Genomic DNA, 21,350 nt, shown 5'->3' on the forward strand with positions numbered 1-21,350 from the left:
CATGTACATTTCAAAAGGCGTCTTCTGCACAGTGACCATTTTTCTCATGGCCTCCCCAGACCCAGTGTCAAATTACTCTTCAAGACCCCGCCCTTGAAATCACACATAAGTTTGTCTCCCTTCAGCAGTGTTCTGAGCCTTTTGCGCTCACCTCATGCCGATCCATCCCCCCTCCAGTATCAATCGTAGTTTGCACTTTTGGCCATGCGTTCGCAAGGGGGCAGGCAGGGTGGGAAGGCTCAAGGTGCCAAACATCATTTACACTTCAAAAGGGATCTTCTGCATGGTGACCATTGTTCTCATGGCCTCTGCAGACCTAGTGTCTCCAGACTCCCCTTTTCAAGACCCGCCCCTGCAATCCACATATGTTTGTCTCCCTTCAGCAGTTTTCCGGGCCTTTTTTGCTCACCTCATGCCCATCCATCCCCCTTCCAGTATCAATGGCAGTTTGTATCTGTGGCCAGGGTCGTACTGGACCTTAAGATTATCTCTGGCACTGATGAAAACGTGGCACACAGTTCAAATTCACTGTTTATTCCTTTTCGAGCACCGTTTTAATATTAACCAAAAGGTGAGTATTTTTATGAAAAGGTGATGCAAATTGTGCACTTAAATTAATATATATTCATCAACAACGTTCAATACTACTAGCTGGTTAATGAAGTAACTCATCAAACTGGCACACGTGGCCCAAAAAAAGTAGGCCACTTTCATTAACAAAAAAAGACCAACACAAGCATGTTGCGTTACTGTTTCAACCCTGGCCCTATTGCCCTAAACCTGGCCCTATTGCCCAATAGGCTGTATGAGCAAGCCAATTCCTGTGCTCTCTTTCAAGGGGGCAGGGTGGGTGGGTATGGCATATGTGAAATGTTGCCATCGAGGCTGAGTGGAAGTCAACAAACACGTCACACAATCACATACACGCCCACTTTTCTAATCCTTTATAAACACCTTGACATTTAACAGGAGAACATCTCTGAGATCTACAAGGTATCTCGTCATCGTGCTACTTGTTCCCCAGATACCTGTTCCACGGCTACTTGCTCCCCTGCATGCTGAATCAGCTTGTTTGTTCGTCCAGGTAAGGGTAGGTCACCTATTTACTTCTCTATATTCATCGATCGGTGATCTCAAGTTTATATCTATTTCCACCTAATGTACCTAGTATTGTAATGTTTAGTCATCTAAAACACTTCACCATTGTCTAATGTTTCAAGTACTTTGATCTGGGTAAATAGCACATTGCATCACTGTGCATTGTAATTGAATGGAATCTTTCGTGGTCCATGTTTGCAAGCATGTTTCCTTTTGATGCTTTAAATTTCATTCAACGGACGAGTAACACATTACCATTTGCAGTATATTAATCAATTCTGTAAGAAAGTTATCACTGTGTTCATTCGAATAGGTTACACAGGTTTTCTTTCATAAAGGAAAACAAATATTGCAGACAGAGCAGTGTAATAATTCCTTCAATCACATGCATACAGTATTATTTTTTTATTATTTATTTTTTCTAATACAGATCTTACAGACTTTTCAAGAATGCCTTCATGTATCGTTTTCGGTTGCTTTTCTGTGAGCCATGCCAAATGTCTGGGCACAGTCCTGCATACATTCCCAAAGGATATTGATTTAAAAAGAAGATGGATTATAAGTTGCAGTTTTCCAGTAGACGAGATTGAAAGTAGAGCACATGCTGTCTTGGAGGATGTAAGGGCCAATCAATTCCACCTCTGCAGCCTGAACTTTACCGACGATATGTACAAACAATCTAAGTACACAAAAAAGCATTGACCCAGAATTCTTCGTAAATTGCTTCCAAATGCAATTCCAGCTCGATTTCAATGCACACTGGCTCATGTAAGTCCTGGACAATGATTTAGTTATGTTTGTTGGTATGTATTCTCTATGATCTCTCGATTTAATTAAGGTAGTGTATTGAAAAGGTAACTTCACTAATGTATTAGAGCTTTTGGTGTATATTTACTTTAAATTTTTCTTACTAAAGTTTCCATAGTTATCAGATCCTATTGAATTTTAAAATGTTTTACTTTACTGTGCTACACCTCTCCCCGCTTTCTGGAGCCTCTAATAAATCAGTGAATTGTGACCATTAGTAAACAATGCCATAGTGGCCTTTAAAAGTCTCATGATGTTTTCGTAATCTGTTGTTTGACATATCCCTTTTTTTCGTAGAGCAGACTGATGGAGTACAGACCCTCACAAGTGACAAAACCACTGACACGTCCAGTATCCCAATGGTGAGCCCTACCGACATGCACAAAGGGATATTTTCGAGCATTGGATATGCCCACATATCTAATACTATTTTAACTTTTCCCTTGTACTACTGTCTGACAATGTATTGAAAATGAAGGAGAACGATTCTGCATCAATTACTTTACCAGAGTCAACATTAAGCTCACTCGCCTATCAAGTAATTTCATTTGACTTGTCCTTTATGAGAATGTGTCATGCTCAGAATCAAAACAAAAAGGAACATTTGTATGTATAGTATTGGTTATTTACACTAAGTGGCATGTATGGGTGTCTCTCTATATGTACCGTCGTTTAAATCTCATTGTTTCCATTCCATTTTGCTGTTTACATCCGTACTAAAACAATCACTGTGTTATAGGAGGATGCTGGAACTCCGACTACAATCACTTCCTCCTATGCAACAGGTCCAAAGTATGAGGTATGCCTTCTTACAGTTCCCTTGCAAGAAAAAGTAAATCCTACAAAGGATATTATTTGAGACTGAAATGCATGTAACCTTGCACTGTTTCAAAATTTTTTGATTTTGGTTCTAATGTTACACTTCCTACCTAATGCAGAATAGATAAAAAAATCTTTTGAGGGCAACATTACAATCAGTATGTTTTGCACAGTGATCCGAGATCAAGTACATGTCTCTTCTCAGAATGTTATCAGGTGAAATCTGAAATGTATTTTATGACCAAATCACATACACTATTTTTGGGGGTATGTTTATACAAATGTTCTATTAGTGTTGCAACAACAAACCTTATAGTATACAGTTCTTAATCATTTCATACTACTTTGTGTGTAAGTGCTCTGTGCGATGAAAGATTTTAATTTCCAGTTTGAATGACATTTAAAAATATATATATATTATATTCAAGGAATGTACCCAAGGGGTGGAATTAGAAGAGGAGGCACATGAACCAGAGGTGAACATAACCTAATATTGAATACAATTGGACATCACATTGCATTTGGAATACATTTTTATGTTGTAATGTTTTCAAGTCACTCAAGCTGATTCTGTTTGTAGAAATGTACATATGTTTGATTGCACGGAAATTAAATTTGCGTGATTTAAACCTTATAAATGCACTGTTTTTTTCAGCTTGATGGTGCAGTGGGCAAAGAGAAGCCCATGGTTGCGTAGAAAATTAAGAAAACAAGGGTAAGGAATGAACAAGTTTGTTGTGGACAAGTTTTTAGGCAGATGCTTTATTCATTTTAGGTTTTTAGTTTTAAAATAATATCTGCTGTATGTGTGCCGTACATTGAGCATGTTTTTCTAGACATCTGTTAGAGGCCCAGAAGGAAGAGAAGTATAAAGACCCAGACAACAAATGAAACCAAAGATGTCGCTTGCCAAACACATTTCACAATGGAGCAACTACTGTTTGAGGCGCAGCGTGGTCCAGACAATAAGCAGACTTGTGATGCTTATGTCCAGTGGCCAGAAACCAAATGGAATCTCACCGGCGAACCGTACAAAATGACCATGGACCATTGCTACCATGTGCCAACTCAACAAGATGAAGCTGAATACAATGAAGATGCATTGCAATTTCTTGCAAACCCCTTGAGACAATCTAAACCCTCTAAAAATGTTCCACCCAAGAAACATTCAATGTTACCTGTTTCTCCACGTCATGTGCAAATATCACAACCTGAACTAACAGAGATTGAAGCTTCAACGCAATTGACTGCGGAAATCGCTAAATATCTCGACTTCAGCTTGCCTAATATGGGGTTTTGTCCACCACAGTCGAGTCACAAAACACATCCATGCCGGACGATTGGCTATTAAAGGAGCAAAAAAATGTGCAAATGATAGCTGCCTACTAGAGATTGTACAAATGCTGAACTGTGTCCATATATTAAGAGGGAACATATGGTGAATGTGTCTCGTGTATTGCAGGGCACTAACCTGAAAATCCAAGGCAGCTGTATACACCTCCTTAATACATTTTCATGGTCCGCTCAACCGATGCTGGGCAAAGTGCCTGCTGGAAATCTACTATGTTCAGCAGCTTTACTTTTCAGCGGGTCGCCTTTCAGTAAGATGTCCAGTTTCTGTCAATTTGTGGGAGTTGAGTTCCTTGCGAAAACCCAGTACTACAAATTTCAAAGGGAATTCTTATTCCCCACTATTAGTCAAGCCTGGAAAATTGAACAGATGTCAATGGAAACTACATTCTCTGGCAAACGTTTCAGGCTAGCTGGCGATGGACAGTGTGACAGTCCTGGATTTTCTGCAAAGTGCTGCACATACCACTTTCAAGACAAGGAAAGTAAAGAAATTGTGAGTTCGGTGATCATGCAGGTGTCTGAATGCACACATCCTCTGTGGCCATGGAGAAACATGGTTTCCTCAAATCCGTCAAACATCTTGAATCCAGCGGAATGCAAATAGACCTGATAGCCACTGATAGGCACATTTCAATAGCCAAGGCCATGCAATAAAAGAATTACAGCTGCTGGTTAAAAAAAAAAGGGTTCTGAAAATATTTTAAGTAGTGTGCGTCTATCAACAACCATCTTTGGTGGAGCTCCAAAACTTGAGATGGATCTGTAGAAATTCTACATGAAAAATGGCGTTCATTGATGCAGCATTGTTCAAACGTACACCCATGGACAGAAAACCATAATTTCCAAATATGTGCACATGGACCTTTATCGAAGGAGCATGAACACAAGAAGAACTGGTTGGTGCCATATTCCCCTCCAAACAAAGCACTTGAGGAAATTGTGTACGATAAAACGCTTAGAAGGGACTAACAAACTTCTGTCATTCCAGAGATTTGGAGGTGTTCCATAATATGTGCCTAAAGTACAGGTCCAAAAGGTTGCATTTTGGCATAGACGGTACAGAGGCCAGAACAAGACTAGCTGTACTTTCGCACAACGAGAACGTTGGGAGGGAACAAGCCAAAACTCCAGGAACCTTCGGGAGGCTTTGTTACCTCATGTCCTTTAGAAAACGAGGCAAACAATGGGTGGCCAAGCCAATATACCAGGAAATGGAATTCGAATTTGTAAAAGATTTGACATTCAATGTGTTGGCATGCATACTCATGGAATCAATCCTGATTTTGTTCCTAGGACACATACAATGCCACAAAACATTGCAAACGAGCCCTGTCCACCTGAAGCGGAACTTGTTGAAAGGTGGACTTCTAGATTTAAATGATTTGTAGCTGTCTTCATAATCTGCTCACAATAAAAGTTTCAATATGTTCCCTAATGTTTGGACATTGTACAAAAAAAAATCGAATGCTATTGCACTCGTAATTTCAATGCAATAAAAAATATTTAATAGTATTTAACTATGCAGATTTAATCAGGTGTATGATTCATTAAAGTATATCTTTTACCTTCCATTCATGTATATTACTGGTCCTCGATCGATAAGACACATGTCTGTGGTTGCTATTGGGACTATATTTCAGGAGAGAATTGCCCTAGCACATTGATGCTTCACTGCCCATTTGGGTGGCAGAAATACTGATATGCAAATGGATATTTGTCATCAGTCAAAGATAAACTGATACGTGGTGTCTGTCAAACCCTCTGCTAGACCCAAACCACATCCACACATGCAGTGCATGGCATTGGCATTGATGGCCTATGGTGGGTAAGATTTTCATATTAATGATAAATCGGCTGACCATTGTCAACCCCATAACATCAAGAACGTTTTGCTTTACTGGTGTATTATTTTTTCATACACCTCGGTGAGTGGGCACCTTTTTACACACTCTCAGAGTATTTTAGTCTTTTGATGGGTGTGATTTTTTGGGCTCGGCATAGTGTCCATATTCTCTTTTCAAGTGTAGTCTCTTTGGCAACTTTTTGGCAATAAGTGCCTGTTGTTGTTAGGTTTCCCTAGCTGCACCACTTTGAACTTTTGATGGCTAACCTTAACAGTACTGTAGTTCGTGAAGGGTAGAAAGTATCCTTTGATCCCTTTTGGTGATAGTTAGTATCCCCTTTCTCATTTTAAATAAACTTAACATTTAAGTTACACGGACAAACTTACCATTAATGGCGGCAAGTGGGAGTAATTTGTTGAACAATTCAAATGATGTGAAAGTCCCACCAAGACTTCACTAGAGGATTCAAACTTTCCTCCCATCACAAGAAATCATGCTCCCACCTTTCTGCTAGGTATATACAAGTTTAGTATAGTTACCTTTGAAATGTTATGCTATTCTCGAAAGTATATATAAGGTTATTTTGCTCACCTGTGAATTGGTTGTGCTTCTTCGACAAAAGTAATGTTGTTGGTTTGAGTTTATTATTCCTGTAAGAATAATTGTATAACTGGGGTTTGCTTCCCCTGACATGCTGTTAGCCTGTGCAGATAAAGCCTGCCTTAGGTTTAGCTTTCAGTCATTCATACAGAATAACACTGGGTTTTGCTTTGCATGGTCTGTTTTATACAGACACAAAAAGAGTCTTAGGTTACACCTGCCTTTCAGTAGCTTGTAGTATCGGCTTTACTTACCTTGAGTGTAACTTTGTTATCCAAAACTAAGTTGAAGTAATTGCTTCCCCTAGACTGTGAACCTAAAAGCAACTGTAATTGAATATTACACCTCAAGGTCCAACTCCCCTAGAATGACTGTTATCCAGATTAAATGTTATAGCTTTTTACCATGCCTATTATATGAGTATCACTAGATCAGAAAAATGTATTGCCCAGTGCATTACATTATGCGATTCCTTGCTGGGTGTCACGGCACAATGGATAGGGTCTACTATCCATGGAATTACTGAAATGATATGATAGAGGCAAGGAGGTCCGATCCAGAGGGAGGCCCCAGCTGAAGAAAGATAAACCACCAACTTGTTGCTTGGAGAAAGGACTGACCCTGAGGGAGTTGTTTGTGGAGGATTGAAGAGCTTGAGTAAGATATATGTACGAGGTAGCGGTGCGTCACGTCAAAAATAAGTGTGATGAAAGGGTAATTGAAAGGGGTAAAAAGCATGTCCTCGCAGACATAAAGTCAATCCCATGGGTCCATTTGGCTACATGGATCAAGACCTTGCATCACTTGACGGATTCAGAATGGCACAACCAATACCTTTGACGCATGGATATCCCATAAAGGAATATGATGTTGGCTGGGTTAGCCTGCACTCCCCACCTATTCTCACCTTTTGAGAACTGATCTGCCACCAAGGGCACATCCGACTCAAATAGTGGGATCCAATTCTTCATCGGCTCAGGCCCCTTCCTGACTTGCTATGGCCTTCCCAAGAACGTGTATTTAGAATTCCATGTGGGTCAGCTGGGCTCATCTCTCCATGGAGTGAAGGTCAGGTCCTGGACTGATGCCTGTGGGAATGGAAGAAATGAATCAAGTCACACTGACGCGTCTTGTCCGGTCCGTTTTATTATTGTGGCATTCTTTCACAAAACCGAAAACCTACCCGTCTCAGGCTTCAATCACTGAAAACAAGCTTTTATTGTTATTTGGCATGAGCGAAAGTCAGCAACTGCTAGGCTAGAAGGACACAAGGAGTTGAATACCCGCAACGTGTCATTGTTTCTGGTGTAGCAAGATGTTGATGCGAATATGCTATTTAAAGTGCATTGAATCCATATCTTCTCATGAAAGGAAAACCATGTGTGTCATTAGAAAGTTTTGCTGGTGTAACATAAGGACACATAACAATTGGTTGTTGATAGCAATCAACAGATCATGAGGCTGTTACAAACAACATTTGAAGCATGCGATGTTCGCTAGCTTTAACTTGTGTGCCAAAAACATATAGTTGATTTCATGGACTGAATTTGGTTTTGGGAGAGTTCTTTGATAAATAAAAGCATTTGCTACATTGCAGACTAATGATGTTTTCTTTAAAAATATTGTTTTCCTATCCGGTTTCGGACGCGCTGTGAGAATATGTGTGTGTTTATCTTCCTGGTTCTGAGTTAGCTGACGTTATAGCGTGGGTGATGACTGGGTGTGTTTGGCTACTCTGGCCACTAATGTCATGAAAATAGGTGGAGCATATCGTTTGGAATAGTGATGCCAGCTTTAGTGGTGGGAGATCTGTATTCTTGCCGTGAGTGCCCTTGAAGTTAATGCAATGCCTCAACGGATGAGATTAGCACAAGATGGCTGCGCCCGTTGTTTTTGCATGTATAAAAGTGAGGAAACCTAAGGTAAGAAGCATAGGACATTTTCGATTAAAGTATGCTTAAAAATACATGCACGAACAATCGGGACAATAACATTTTTGAGTGGATTTCCCCTTTAAGTAGTGATCTGAAATGACCAAAGTGCCAAATGCCCAACACCATTTCAATGTATTCTGCTTTTTAACTAAAAGTCCATTCATTGCAAAATGTGTGACAACTCTGTATTATTTTGGGGGAGGAGTGGCAGTAGAGACTTCCCCCATAGTTTCTAGCTTGCCTGTTTGGGCAAAAGAGGACAAAATGCAGCTGGAAGAAAGAAAGACACTTTATCGGAGTGGGCGAGCACCCGGAGGGGCTCATGGTTGGCCCCTGCTTTGGGCAGGCACTAGCCCGAGAGGGGGTCATGCGAGAGCCCTAGGTGGGGCTCGGGCCGGCCTGAGCCCCAACAGGCTCACAAAGCTCTAATTCACATAGTCAAACACACAAACACACATACAACCCAATATGCTAGTTCATCACCTCATATGCATACCAATATGTGCCCAGTACTGACGACTTAGCTTATATTTAGGATATGGTATAAATGTTATACCGTTGGGTACAGCTTCAACAGAATGTCAGGATGTAGAGTTGGTCCACCTGGACATTAGAATATCTGTCTCCACCACCCTGGTGCATTGGGTCATCTTGAAAAAGCCAGCCGTTAGATTCTGGTGAAGTTGTAGGTTCCTGAGACTGGTTGGTTTCTCACTCTACTATTGGTTGTCTAGACCTGCTTCAACTAGATCTTTGGCAGGCTTTGCACTGTGTTCAGACCTATCTCCGCCAGTATATAATCCCACACACAAAGGCAAACAACCTACTTATACACCACACTAACAGAGCAAGCAACCTACTTACACACCACAATACCAGAGCAACACTGCCACTCACCTCTTAACTCCTATCACCCCTCGCACCAGTAGGCAACCATGCCCTCGCAGAGTGGACCAATCAATGAATCCTAGGCTTACAATTCTGGATGAAGCTTACACGCAAAGTCCTTTATTTCAGGCCAAAACCCACAGAGAATCATACCAACACTCAGGACTTCTATACTTCTGGACTGCAAGTGTCCATACTACTGGATTCACACTTGACTTTCCCTCTGTCCAATGAACAATACACTCTATCTCTTTCTTTTGCAAAGCTACTCTAGCAAGGCCACAATAATGGCAGAGGTATGGGGAAGGGCCAATGTTCAATGGGGAATTACCACCCCACCAACCTTGGAATGGGGTGGTAATTCCCCATTGAACATTGGCGGACTTGTTACGATACCGGCACCAACCATGGTGCTAATAGCGCCATGGTTTAGCGCCAGTATCGTAATGAGGGCCATGGGTTCCTGCTTGCCAACTTATGAGCAGATTCTATGTGCTCAATCAGCATCATCTGCCACCAGTAGCAGGGCCTGCTGGTTCACTGTCTTCAACCTCACCTCCATAACATAGCTTCATGGCTTCCTCAATTGCACTGGTAGTCCCTGATTATTAAACTAAGTTATTGGAAGGCTCACACCTCTCGGTGCCTCTAGGACAATAAGTCAACTCTAGAACATTGTTCTCCTTCACAGCTCAGAGTAAATGCAGGTACAGACTAATACTTGCACCCTTTGATCAAGGGGCCCACCTCCACCTATTGGCTTGCCTGAGGTCATCAAAGTGGTAGGACCATCTCCCACCTGTTTCCCTAGTCAACCGAATGCTTGAAATCTCCTACAGCACTACAAACCTCTTTGGGTGAATTAAAGAAGCCCCCGGCTATGCCACTGAGGTGCCAACAGGTTGTGATAGGTGCAGCGTGGACAACTCTGCCCATTAAAAGTAACGTATGCTCAGAAAAAGGCATTGTATGATAGTTAGAGTGACCGTTGCAAATAACTAATGGGGCTGATGTGCCTTTGCCAATACCGAATGTGCAGCTGCCACCACACAGCCAGTGTTAGCAGGGATGAGCCAGCATTCATTTTGAGGAGGATGGGGCCCCTCCACAAAGTGTTCCTGCCAACCCCCTCTCCAAAAGTTTTCTCGTGGGATATGTATATCCACAAATTCAAGAGGTGGGATGCAATCTGAGGGTCTAACATACCATCACATGCTTTTTTGCATGCAAAGCATGGGTAGGGGCAATAGGAAGCCTCTGATTGACATGGGGTGCATCCCCATGCACATGTAGACTCAACCCCTAGGAAGGCAAGGCTTCACAGACAGGGCCTTGCTCTCACTTCGGGAATGCCACCTGTCCCCCTTACAATGCAAACAGCACAATGGGCCTCATTATAGGTTTGGTGGTATCTCAGTGGTAAATCCGCCGGGATACCATCAAACTGTATTGCTGTTACCGACACTTGGTTTGGTGGTATTACCACCAGATTACAACTGTAGGCAGTGCTAGTCCCAATTAAATGGAGTCCATAAGACTCTAAAGGGTTGTTGGCAGAATTACTATGCCGGTAATTCGCCCGGTGGTAATTCTACCAAAATTTGGCAGAAAGGTGGCAGTTTGATCTCCAACCCTGAGCTAGTGGTGAATCCTCCAACTTTCCACCAAACATATAGTTGGATGGTGTAGTTATGCAGCAGTAATTGGTATTACTGCTGCCTTTACCCACAAAGACAAACTTGTAATGAGGCCGATAAATAGGCTGTTAAATCAGGAGGTGCACTTTTGCCAATGAGTCCCAGAAGTTATTTGGATGAGTGTCCTTAGCCCTATTATTCAGACGCCCCCAAATCCCAAACCCAGCTTAGATATTTGATCCCGACAAAGGGTTTCAATTTGCTGGTAACACTGTGTCCCTCATTAATAGATTGATGGTATTAGCAATGCCAATATCGCCAAAACGCATTACCATTGCTGAAAATGGTAACAGTGATTTACTTCCTCATTGACGGTTATAATTAGTCTCCATTCTGGAGTCCTACAGAACTCCATTGGGCGATAGTGGTATTATGTTGTGCTGTGTGTTTGAGACTTATACCGCTCAGCGCTGCAGTTTGAGTGGTGTCAAGGAGCTCAGATAAATCTGAAAGGGGGAATGGGGGGGATTGTTGAGGGGAGAAGAGGCAAAAGGCACATATTTGTCTTCTCATGTGTCTAGAACCACTAACACATGTGTGTGATAGTGATTTGCACAACAGAGGAGTTTTGCTTCCAGGTGGGAACGCTCATTTGTCTGACTTGTCAGGACGCTTTGGCCGGTGGGTGAGGTTTGCAAGTTAATTTGAGTGATGTAGTGTTGGGACTAATTTGGTAGGCTGAGTGTGGTTTGTTTGTCAATGTTTGTTGGCATAGCTGGTGAGCATGTGGCGAGTGTGGGTTAGTGAGCCTGAGGTTGTTAGTTAGTAGGGTTCTTTCTCCCAGATATAATGTGGATTTTGTTGTGTTAGGATATACTTTATAGTTCTTGGCTATGGAGGAGTTGCCGTGTGAGGGCCCCTTATCTTTCTTCTGATTTTGTTTGGTGTTATGAATATTGATTGATTTGCTTGATGGGCTGCACGTGTATGGCTTGCTAGTCAAAAGTGTGCTGAGTAAATGGTATTTGATTTATCCTGCAGGCTTGTTCCTTGCTGTCTCTTTTTGCATTTTGTACTTCCTAGTGGGATTTTAGCTTGTTGGGATGGTGCCAGGTCATCCAATGTTGATGGTACATGGGTTGCGCCTGTATGGTATGCAAGACCAAAGTGAGAAGAGGTTTTGAAATGTTTGTTTTTGTAGGTTTGTTCCTTGTTGAGTGTTTGTTCCTTAGGTTCTTTCTGGTGGCATTTTTGCATGCAGTAGTTGAATTTGTGTCTTGCTTTGTGGTGAGTTGTCATCTAACAAGGTGTATTAAAACGTTTTAAAACATTGTTCTGAAAGTTCATTGGTCTTCAGTTGTCCAGATTCCTTTAGGGATTGAGTTCCACAATTTTGCGGTGAGAGAGGAGAGCACAGGGCCTCTGTGTTTTTTCTTCTGATATTTAGCGCATAGTTTTGATTAGCATGCTGCTGCTAGAATGGAGGATCCTTTCTGGCTTGTAAGGGGCAATTTTACATTGAAGGAATCATGCTCCCTGACCATGCAGTTCTCTGTGTGTTATAAAGTGTGATTTAACATGGATGCTTTTCTTCATTGGCAGCTAGCGTAAGCTTCTCACGTCAGGAGTGAAATGTTCCCTCCTGTTTACTCTCAGTATAAGTCTTGCTCTAGTGTTTTAGATACATTGTAATTTTGTGGTGAGGTCGTCTGGAATGCCTATTTGTAGGCTGTTCGTGTAATTGATTATTGATAGTCTCAGTGAGATGATGATTATTGAGAGGGAAGCTATGCTATGGCATGATTCATCAGACTGAGAGATGCATTTGCTTATTTTGGCTTTGATTTGCAGTTCCAGTGTGAGGCCAATATCCATGAGAATTTGATATTTTTTTTATCCCTTTTGAGGTTTCCAGTCTCGTTTCCATGTCTACATGCAGGAGAGTGGTGCATGGGGTCCATTATTGTGTGAGGCGACTGTGAATTTCCTTTCATGTGGGTTTAGTATCAGGTTGTTGTTGGTATCCAGACATTGATCTCATTATGGCAGCTAGTGGTGGTGTTGACTGCATAGGTGTAACATGTGTGACTGTAGTTATTAATTAATCTCATCAGGGAGGCCTTGTATACCACATGGAAATCTACTGTCCACCTGTAGAAATTGCAGTTTTGAACATTGCCACTTTAATTGTTGCTACGGCGAGGTTTCACCACATCTGAGTTTTGGTACTGTGAGATTTATGCTTTGATTTAATTTTTTGTGCATTCGGTTTACAAAACCTTACACAAAAACAATAAAAAGGAAAAGGAAATAAGGAACATTTCTCAAAATTACACAACACATGTCCTATTATCCCAGTTAAAATCTCATTTGACTTAATAGCTTGACCCAAAAGTGAACCAACAATTAAAACTTCCTTCACCATCAATTAAAACAAATAAAATCACAATTTATTTGTTATGTTCCATCATAATTCCCATCAAGTAGTTTTATCAAGAGACCATATTGATAAAGGGATTTGCACAGGAGAGGTGACACAGCCTCCATCAGTTTTTTGCATAACTCCTCCCAATGGTCCAAATAACAGTCAAATCTAAACTTAAATATTTCACATACCATCCAAAGCAATTTAGATGTGAAGCAATAAGAGCTTTGCAATTAATCACCAGACATTTGGTTGTTCCTATGTCTTTCCCGCAACTTCTGAACAGCATTTACAGCTTCTTTTCGGATCACAGGTATGGCACCAATCCAGGAGACAAAGATAGTTCTTTACTGCTATTGGGTTCGATAATACCTGTTTGCTATCAAAGTCCCTTGATAGCAATTTCTCAACATATTTAGCCAAATGTCAATTATCAGTGTACAAATTCGAGGACACAAATTGCTCATATAAAGTATTTTTAGGAGGGTTTACAAATTTGTGACACAGCAGGTTCTATTCCAAAACAAGCATCCATACAGAAACTATCCCCAGTTCAAACCGAACCATGGCGATTGGAACCAATTTAGGAAGAGATAAAATACCTTTCCAAAAGAGATCTTCCAAATAAACAGGATGTCTTTCAAGGAGCAAGTGATGAATTTCAAGGCCATAAATTATAGTTAGCACAATTGTAGCATGGTAAAGCTTAAGAGATTCATACCTTTTGAGTCTTGCTGTTCTTGAATCTTGTCCACTTTGAATTCTGCCAATGTGTAGTTTTCACAAAGGTTTAATCTTGATACCGTGATGTTTCACCACATTTAAATCTTGCTACTGTGAGTGCTCATCACATTGGAATTTTGCTGCTGTGAGCTTTCACCACATTTCAATCTTGCTACCTTGAGATTTCACCACATTTGCATCATGCTACTGTGAGGGTTCACCACATTTAAATTTTGTTACTCTGAGATTTCACCACATTTGAATTGTGCTGCCATGAGGTCTCAGTACGTTTGAGTTGTGCTACAGAAAGGCTTCACCACATTTGAATTTAGCTGACATGAGGTTTCGTCACATTTGATTTTTGATACTCTGAGGCTTCACCACATTTGAGTTTTGCTATTGTGTGGTTTCTCCACATTTCAATTTTGCTGCTATGAGGTCTCACCACATTTGAGTTTTGCTACCATGAACTTTTACCACATTTGAGGTTTACAACCATGAGGTTTCACCACATTTAAATTGTACTACTGTAAGGCTCCACCACATTTGAGTTTTGCTACTTTCGGGTTTCACCACATTTGAGTTTTGCCTACATGGGTTTTCTCCACATTTGAGTTTTGGGACTGTTAGATTTGCACTATTTTGAGTTCCGCTGTTAATGAATGTTGTCCGCTTGAGTCCAACCATGTGGTGTCTGATCACATTTGAATTGTGCTACTGTGAGGTTTCACCACATATACATTTTACTACTGAGGGTTTCACCACATCTTAGTTTTGTGGCTGTGAGATTTATGCTTTGTTTTATTTTATTTTTTATTTTGTCCATTTGGTTTACAAAACCTTTACACAATAACAAAACAAATTAAAAAGTTAAAGAAAAAAAGGACATTTCTCTAAATTACACAATACATGTCCTATTATCCGACATAAAATCTCAATTGACTTAACAACTTGACTCAAAAGTGAGTCAACAATTAAAACTTCCTTCCTCATCAATTAAAACAACTAAAATCACAATTCATTTGTATGTTCCATCATAATTCCCGTCAAGTAATTTTATCATGAGACCATATTGATAAAGGCATTTGCACAGTAGTGGCGATGCAGCCCCCATCGTTTTTTTCCACAACTCTTCCCACCGACCAAAACAAAAATCTTTCACATTCTATCCAAAGCAATATAGATGAGTAGCAACAAGAGCTTCACAATTAATCACCAGATGTTTGGTCATCCCAAAGTCTTTCCCGCAGTGATGGCAGATGCTGTTCTTGCAATTATCCCTTTTACACAATAAGCAATTTCCCCTTGTAGGCAGATGATGTAATCTAAATCTCAATAGAGCTTTTCCAAATTCCCAAAAGGGAATTGAGTTAATTACGGGGCAGGCACAAACACCTAGCTTCTTGTGAACAAGACCAACTTCTGGACAGAGTGTGCAGCTTACTATCGAATCACAGGTATTGCACCAATCCAGGAGCCAAAGATAGTTCTTTACTGCTATTGGGTTTGCTAATATCTGTTTGCTATCAATGCCCCATGATTGCAATTTCTCGACACATTTAGCCAAATGGCAATTACCAGTGTACATATTCGATGATAAATAATTGCTGGTATAACAAATTGTTAGGAGGGTTTGTGACATTTATGACACAGCAGGTTTCTTTTCCACCAACAAGCATCCCTTCAGAAACTATCCCCAGTTCAAACTGAACCCAGGACATTGGAACCCACTTAGTAAGAGATAAAATACTCTTGATCAGGAATAGTGATCGGGTATCGTGATCGGGAACAGGCACTGCAGGGTCCTTTCCTTTTTTTTTTCTTCGCTTTTTGGGATGGCAGCAGGTGACACACCCACAACCACCGCTCACAATATAGTGAGCAAGGGTACGGGGGACACCCCTGCAGCCCCTAGAGCCCTTTTTGGGGTGGGGGGCTTTTTGGAAACCCTGCTCACAATATGGTGAGCAAGGGGGGTACACTACCGCAGCCCCCAGCACCTAATGTGTGATTTGGTCCAACTTTTTTCGGCCGCTCAGAATTTTCGAACGGCTGAAATTCAGCCAAATCACGCTTTCAGGTTTTTAAGCTCGGTCAATTGGGACGTTTACCATTTTGTAAAGAATATTTCAAGTGTTTTATTGATTTTAACATATGAATTCTGCAATTTTGTATTTGGTTTTCTTTTCTCTTTTCTTCTTTTTTTTCTCTTTTATCTTTCCTTCTCTCTCTTCTTGTTCTCTTTTTCATCCATTGTATTTTTTATGGACATGTGGCAAAGGTTTGAAATAAACAAAGTGCTGAAATAAAAAAAAGTAAATAAATAGCTAAATTGGTGGAAGTTTCCCCAAGCACATGTTCTCGTGATACGAAGCCAGACGATAAACTCATGTGGCAAAGCGAATGCGCATTACTGCATCAGGCCCACCAATCATCTCCGGGTTTCAGGAAAAATAGCATGTCATGAGACTAGAAAAGAATACATTTGACTGCTGAAATGAATTATCCATCTCACAAAGGACACACACAACTGTATCAAAGGTATGATGTAGTCTATAATTTTTTGATGTAGTCAGTCATTTTCAACAAAAATGAATGTGCTTATATTACTGCTAAGGTCATATGACAATTACAAGGATGTCAGCTTCACGCAGGACACATTCACCTAATATTTAAATTAGCTTTTTCCAATAAGGACATCAAGGGCCTCATTACGACCCTGGCGAAACGGGTTACAGGTGCCGCAAAAGGATGCGGACCCGTTAAACCAGTTCCGCCACATTACGAGGTCCCCTCACGGGACATGGTACGCACGCCTGATAAATCCAGGCGTGCTTACCGGGTCCCGCGAGGGGAAGAGGGAGCAAACAACGGGCCAACTCGTAATCGGCCCGTTGTTTGCTCCCTCTCCCATTCCCATTCAGCCCTATGGGGGCTGAAATGGGAATGGAGAGGTCCGGGTCGGGATCCTTGGAGGGAGGAATTACCGGGCCCTCCGAACTCGGAATGGCCCGTTATTCCTCATTCTGGGAACCCAGACCCGGAGGCGATATCGGCGTAATGAGGCCCCAGGTCTATTTATGTGCTACAGTCTTCCTCTGGTTACCCTTCAACTCATAAGACACATACCACGAAGTAAAAGGTTTAACTAATGTAATCCACCCATGAACGAAATTCAAGATCACATACCAGTCTCTGAACCCTGCCGCCCTAGATCCACACGGCAAATGACTTCCAACAACAACGCTGGGAGTGGGTTTGTAAATGCCCTTATCAAAGTGTTGGACCTGTGGATAGCTAGGACACACCTCAAGGGTATGTTGCTTCAGAGGGATGTGACAGAATTGGGGAGGGCAAGGCCAGCAGTCGTATCAAGGGGACCAGGACGATTATTATGCACAGGACCAGCAACAACAAGGGCAGGTGCAGGGTACATATCAACAGATGCCACAAGCACAAGCACCACCAGCACAGATGCAGGTAGTACAAATGACAGCACCAATACCACAGTATGTACAAGCACCGCAGATTAGAGGGAGCACACAACAACTAGCACAGATACAGAATGATGATGCACCAGCACAAGTGGACACAGTAGAGACAGTACCTGTCTGAAGATTGGGGGAAGTTCCCATGGTAAGAAACAACCCCTGTACAGTATATGGGCTGTCCTTGTACCCTCAATAGGACAGCCCACAGGTGAACTTGAGGTATCCCATCATGTCGATCACACCCAGCCCTGCAGAGGAACCTCACATAGGGGTGGCGATAGGTGACAAAACCTTTTCCTTTCTTATTGGCACCTGGGCTACTAGGTCATGCATTAGGGAAGGAACATTTATGTTGTCAGGCAATGCCATGAACACTCAAGGTTTCTCTAGGGCTTGGGAAGTGGTTCCTTTTACTGATAATATCTCACTATCTGTAGGAGATCACAATCTATCACTGCCTTCATTTTACTCTCGACAGACACCTGTAAACATACTGGGACGGGACATTAGGAGCAGACTGCACATGACCATCTCATTCACAGACAAAGGCATAGTGTGCTCAACACCAGGCAAACACATGCTAAATGTAAGGCAGATTGTCCAAGCATATTGAGGATGCACAGTACAGAGGGGGTGCCAGTGGACCCAGAAATGTTCCAGTATGGAACTGACATTGCCATTGCATGTCTCCCAGGCACTGCAGGGAAAGTATTGCGAGTTCTAAATGAGTATCTGTTCAGGCCAGAACCACCATTGGACGAGCCAGAAGGAACAATAGTGCCCATAGAAATAGAGGCAGTGTGGGGAAGAGAGGACTGGATTGCAGTGCAAGGGAAGGATGACACAGGACGGGCATGGATAGCAATAATTGCAGTTGCAAAGGGGTACAGGCTGACCACAGTGACAGATGATGAACTATTCAAGGAAGTGAGACAGGAATTGGAGACGGTGTTTGAAATGAGTATAACCTATTGGTTACAGATACACTACAGAGATTTGCTACAGAGAATGCTGATGGTGCTGGAGGCGCCGCCCTCATTCTGGGAGGAGGACATGGCCAAAATACCCAGCAGTCTATGGACTACAAGTCCTTATGATGTGGGCTGCATAAAGAGCATAGGGGAGTGAAGATTAAGCCGATGCCAGGAGCAATTTTGCCAAGAGTAAAACAGTACCCCCAAACTAATGAAGCCGATGAAGGCATTTATGAGACAATGGGCCTCATTACAAGCTTGCCGGTCCGGTAAAATCGATGCCGGTATGGACATATCGGCATCGATTACCGGACCGGATAATTATGACCAGTGAGGGCGAAATCACTGGCACGGCCCCTCCGTGAGCTGCATCCCCGATGCCTATAGCAGCCCTGACAGACACCTGCCGTGCCTCCAACACCGGCATGCCGCAGACCAGTGCAAATTACGCGGTGCACGGACATACAAATACCGGCATGTACATACCGCAGATAATGGCATAATGGCAAGAAAGACGCTGTAAATACCGGCATCGCAGGACTGGCACTAACATGGTTCGGGTGAGCAGAAACCCGCCACAGGTGTAACAAATGAGCACAGGTGCACACCATTGAACCCATCCACAGTACAAAGGCAGCACAACCACACACCTCACCCCACCCAAGGCAAAAATGCTACCACTAGCACTAGCTCTGCTGGAGATGGAGTACATGCAGGCACAGCTACTCTATGAGGAGGCAGTGGGCCAGGCCATGCAGCAAGTGCACAGGAGGAGGCAGAGGGCGAGAAGGGGACAGCACATGCCCAATATGCAGGCCATTGTGCCCCGCAGTCGCCCAACAATCCCCCATCAACATGTCAGCCCATTCTCCCTAACCCCATCACAAATCCACACCCTGTACTGGCTGGACAGGAACACCATCATCGCACTAGTGGACCTCATACACGATGACCTTGTGAGTGTAATCAACATACGGAAAGCCACCCCCCCAGCTTAAGGTTGCGTGTGTGCTACACTTCCTGGCAACTGGGACCTATCTGCACACAGTGGGCAACTGCACGGGATCTCACAGCCCTGGTTCTCCCGCGTGCTGACGCAGGTACTTGAGGCACTCCTCAAACATGTACGGGACCACATCAGCATGCCACGGACCGCAGCTGAGATCTTTGCAACCAAAGTCGCATTCCATGGTATAGCAGGCATGCTGAACATCCTAGGTGCGATAGACTGTACACATATAGAGCTGGTGGTGCGGCATACAGTTGAAGTGGTATACCACAACAGGAAGCAGTTCCATTCGATAAATGTCCAAATGGTGTGTGATGCCATCAAAATCATCATACACTGATGTGCCCAATAACCAGGGTTGACACACAACGCACTGGTCCTGCAGAAATCAGTGCTGCTCCGCTACATGGAGCGACATGCCGGCCCCCACACATGGCTGCTGGGTGAGTGTGACCACAGGGGCAGATGCATTCATGATGGGGGGGGTAATTTGCCAGCACTGGGAAGCTGCCTGCTGGGTGGACCATGTGGGGTAAAAATGGGCGGGGGATCATCTTCCAGCACTGGGAAGCTGCCTGCTAGGTGAGCCATGTGAGGTAAAAATGGGGGGGGGGGGTATCTGCCAGCACTGGGAAGCTGCCTGCTGTGTGGGCCATGTGGGGTAAAATGGGTAGGGGGGGTCATCTGCCTGCTGGGTGGGCCATGTGGGGCCTGTGTACAGACCACAGCATACCACCATCCTGGAGCACTGGTGCAGACCTGAACAATTGAATGCCTGTCATTCCTGGCTGAACACAATTGACACAACCATGTTTGTCAAATGATGCAAATCATCACAGGTACCCTTTCTCTTGCCTACATGCAGGTGATGCTGGGCATCCACTGATGGGCTGGCTGCTGACCCCAATCAGACATCCACGTAACCGACATGAAGAGGAGTACAATCACACACATGCAAGGACTCGCATCACAATCGAACAGACATTTGGCCTACTGAAGAGTCGGTTTCGCTGCATGAGCAGGTCTGGGGGGAACCGCATCCGTCGTAATGTGCCACTGCCCCCAGACATGGACATGTTGCCACAGGACTATGATGACGATAATCATGATGAGGATGCTGGCATCCCTCAGCATCACCATGGCCATGACGGATAGGCTACATGACAGGCATTGGTTGCAGGTTATTTCTCATGAATACATCACACATGGATATGGGTGTGGAACACACTGTGTGACGTGCACTGTGTAACAATAAATACCAACTCAATGAAAAATGGACGGACAACTGTTTTCATTTCAAACATAAGTGTATTGTTGTATGGTGAGCTATTAACAAAATGTGAGGGATTGAACATGCACCTCTGTCCAATCATGATTGGTACAACTCCCATTACAAACCTCACCCCAAACAATGGCCCTACACACCCTACCCCAGTAACTCACATTTGCACACCCCCACCCACCCCACAAAGTCCAACACAAAATCCATTTTCAACAGGAAACTACCAACGGCATCCCTTCACCAATAGCTTTCCACTCCTGAGCACTGTCGTGCAAGGCCTACTTCCACCCCCTCTTCGGTGCTGGTGTATGAGGCCCCATCAGCTGTGTTAGCCTCACAGAGTGCCGCACGGGGCTGCCATGTGCAGATGGGCTAAGTGTAGCACTTGCTGACTCAACCGGTGGCGTAATGATGTGCCGCTGTTCGGCAATGGCTGTGACGAGGAGGTTAATGGATTCGGCCTTGG

Source organism: Ambystoma mexicanum, chromosome 3p, assembly GCF_040938575.1.
Source record: "Ambystoma mexicanum isolate Mex_15411 chromosome 3p, UKY_AmexF1_1, whole genome shotgun sequence".
In the NCBI taxonomy this organism is placed as follows: domain Eukaryota; kingdom Metazoa; phylum Chordata; class Amphibia; order Caudata; family Ambystomatidae; genus Ambystoma; species Ambystoma mexicanum.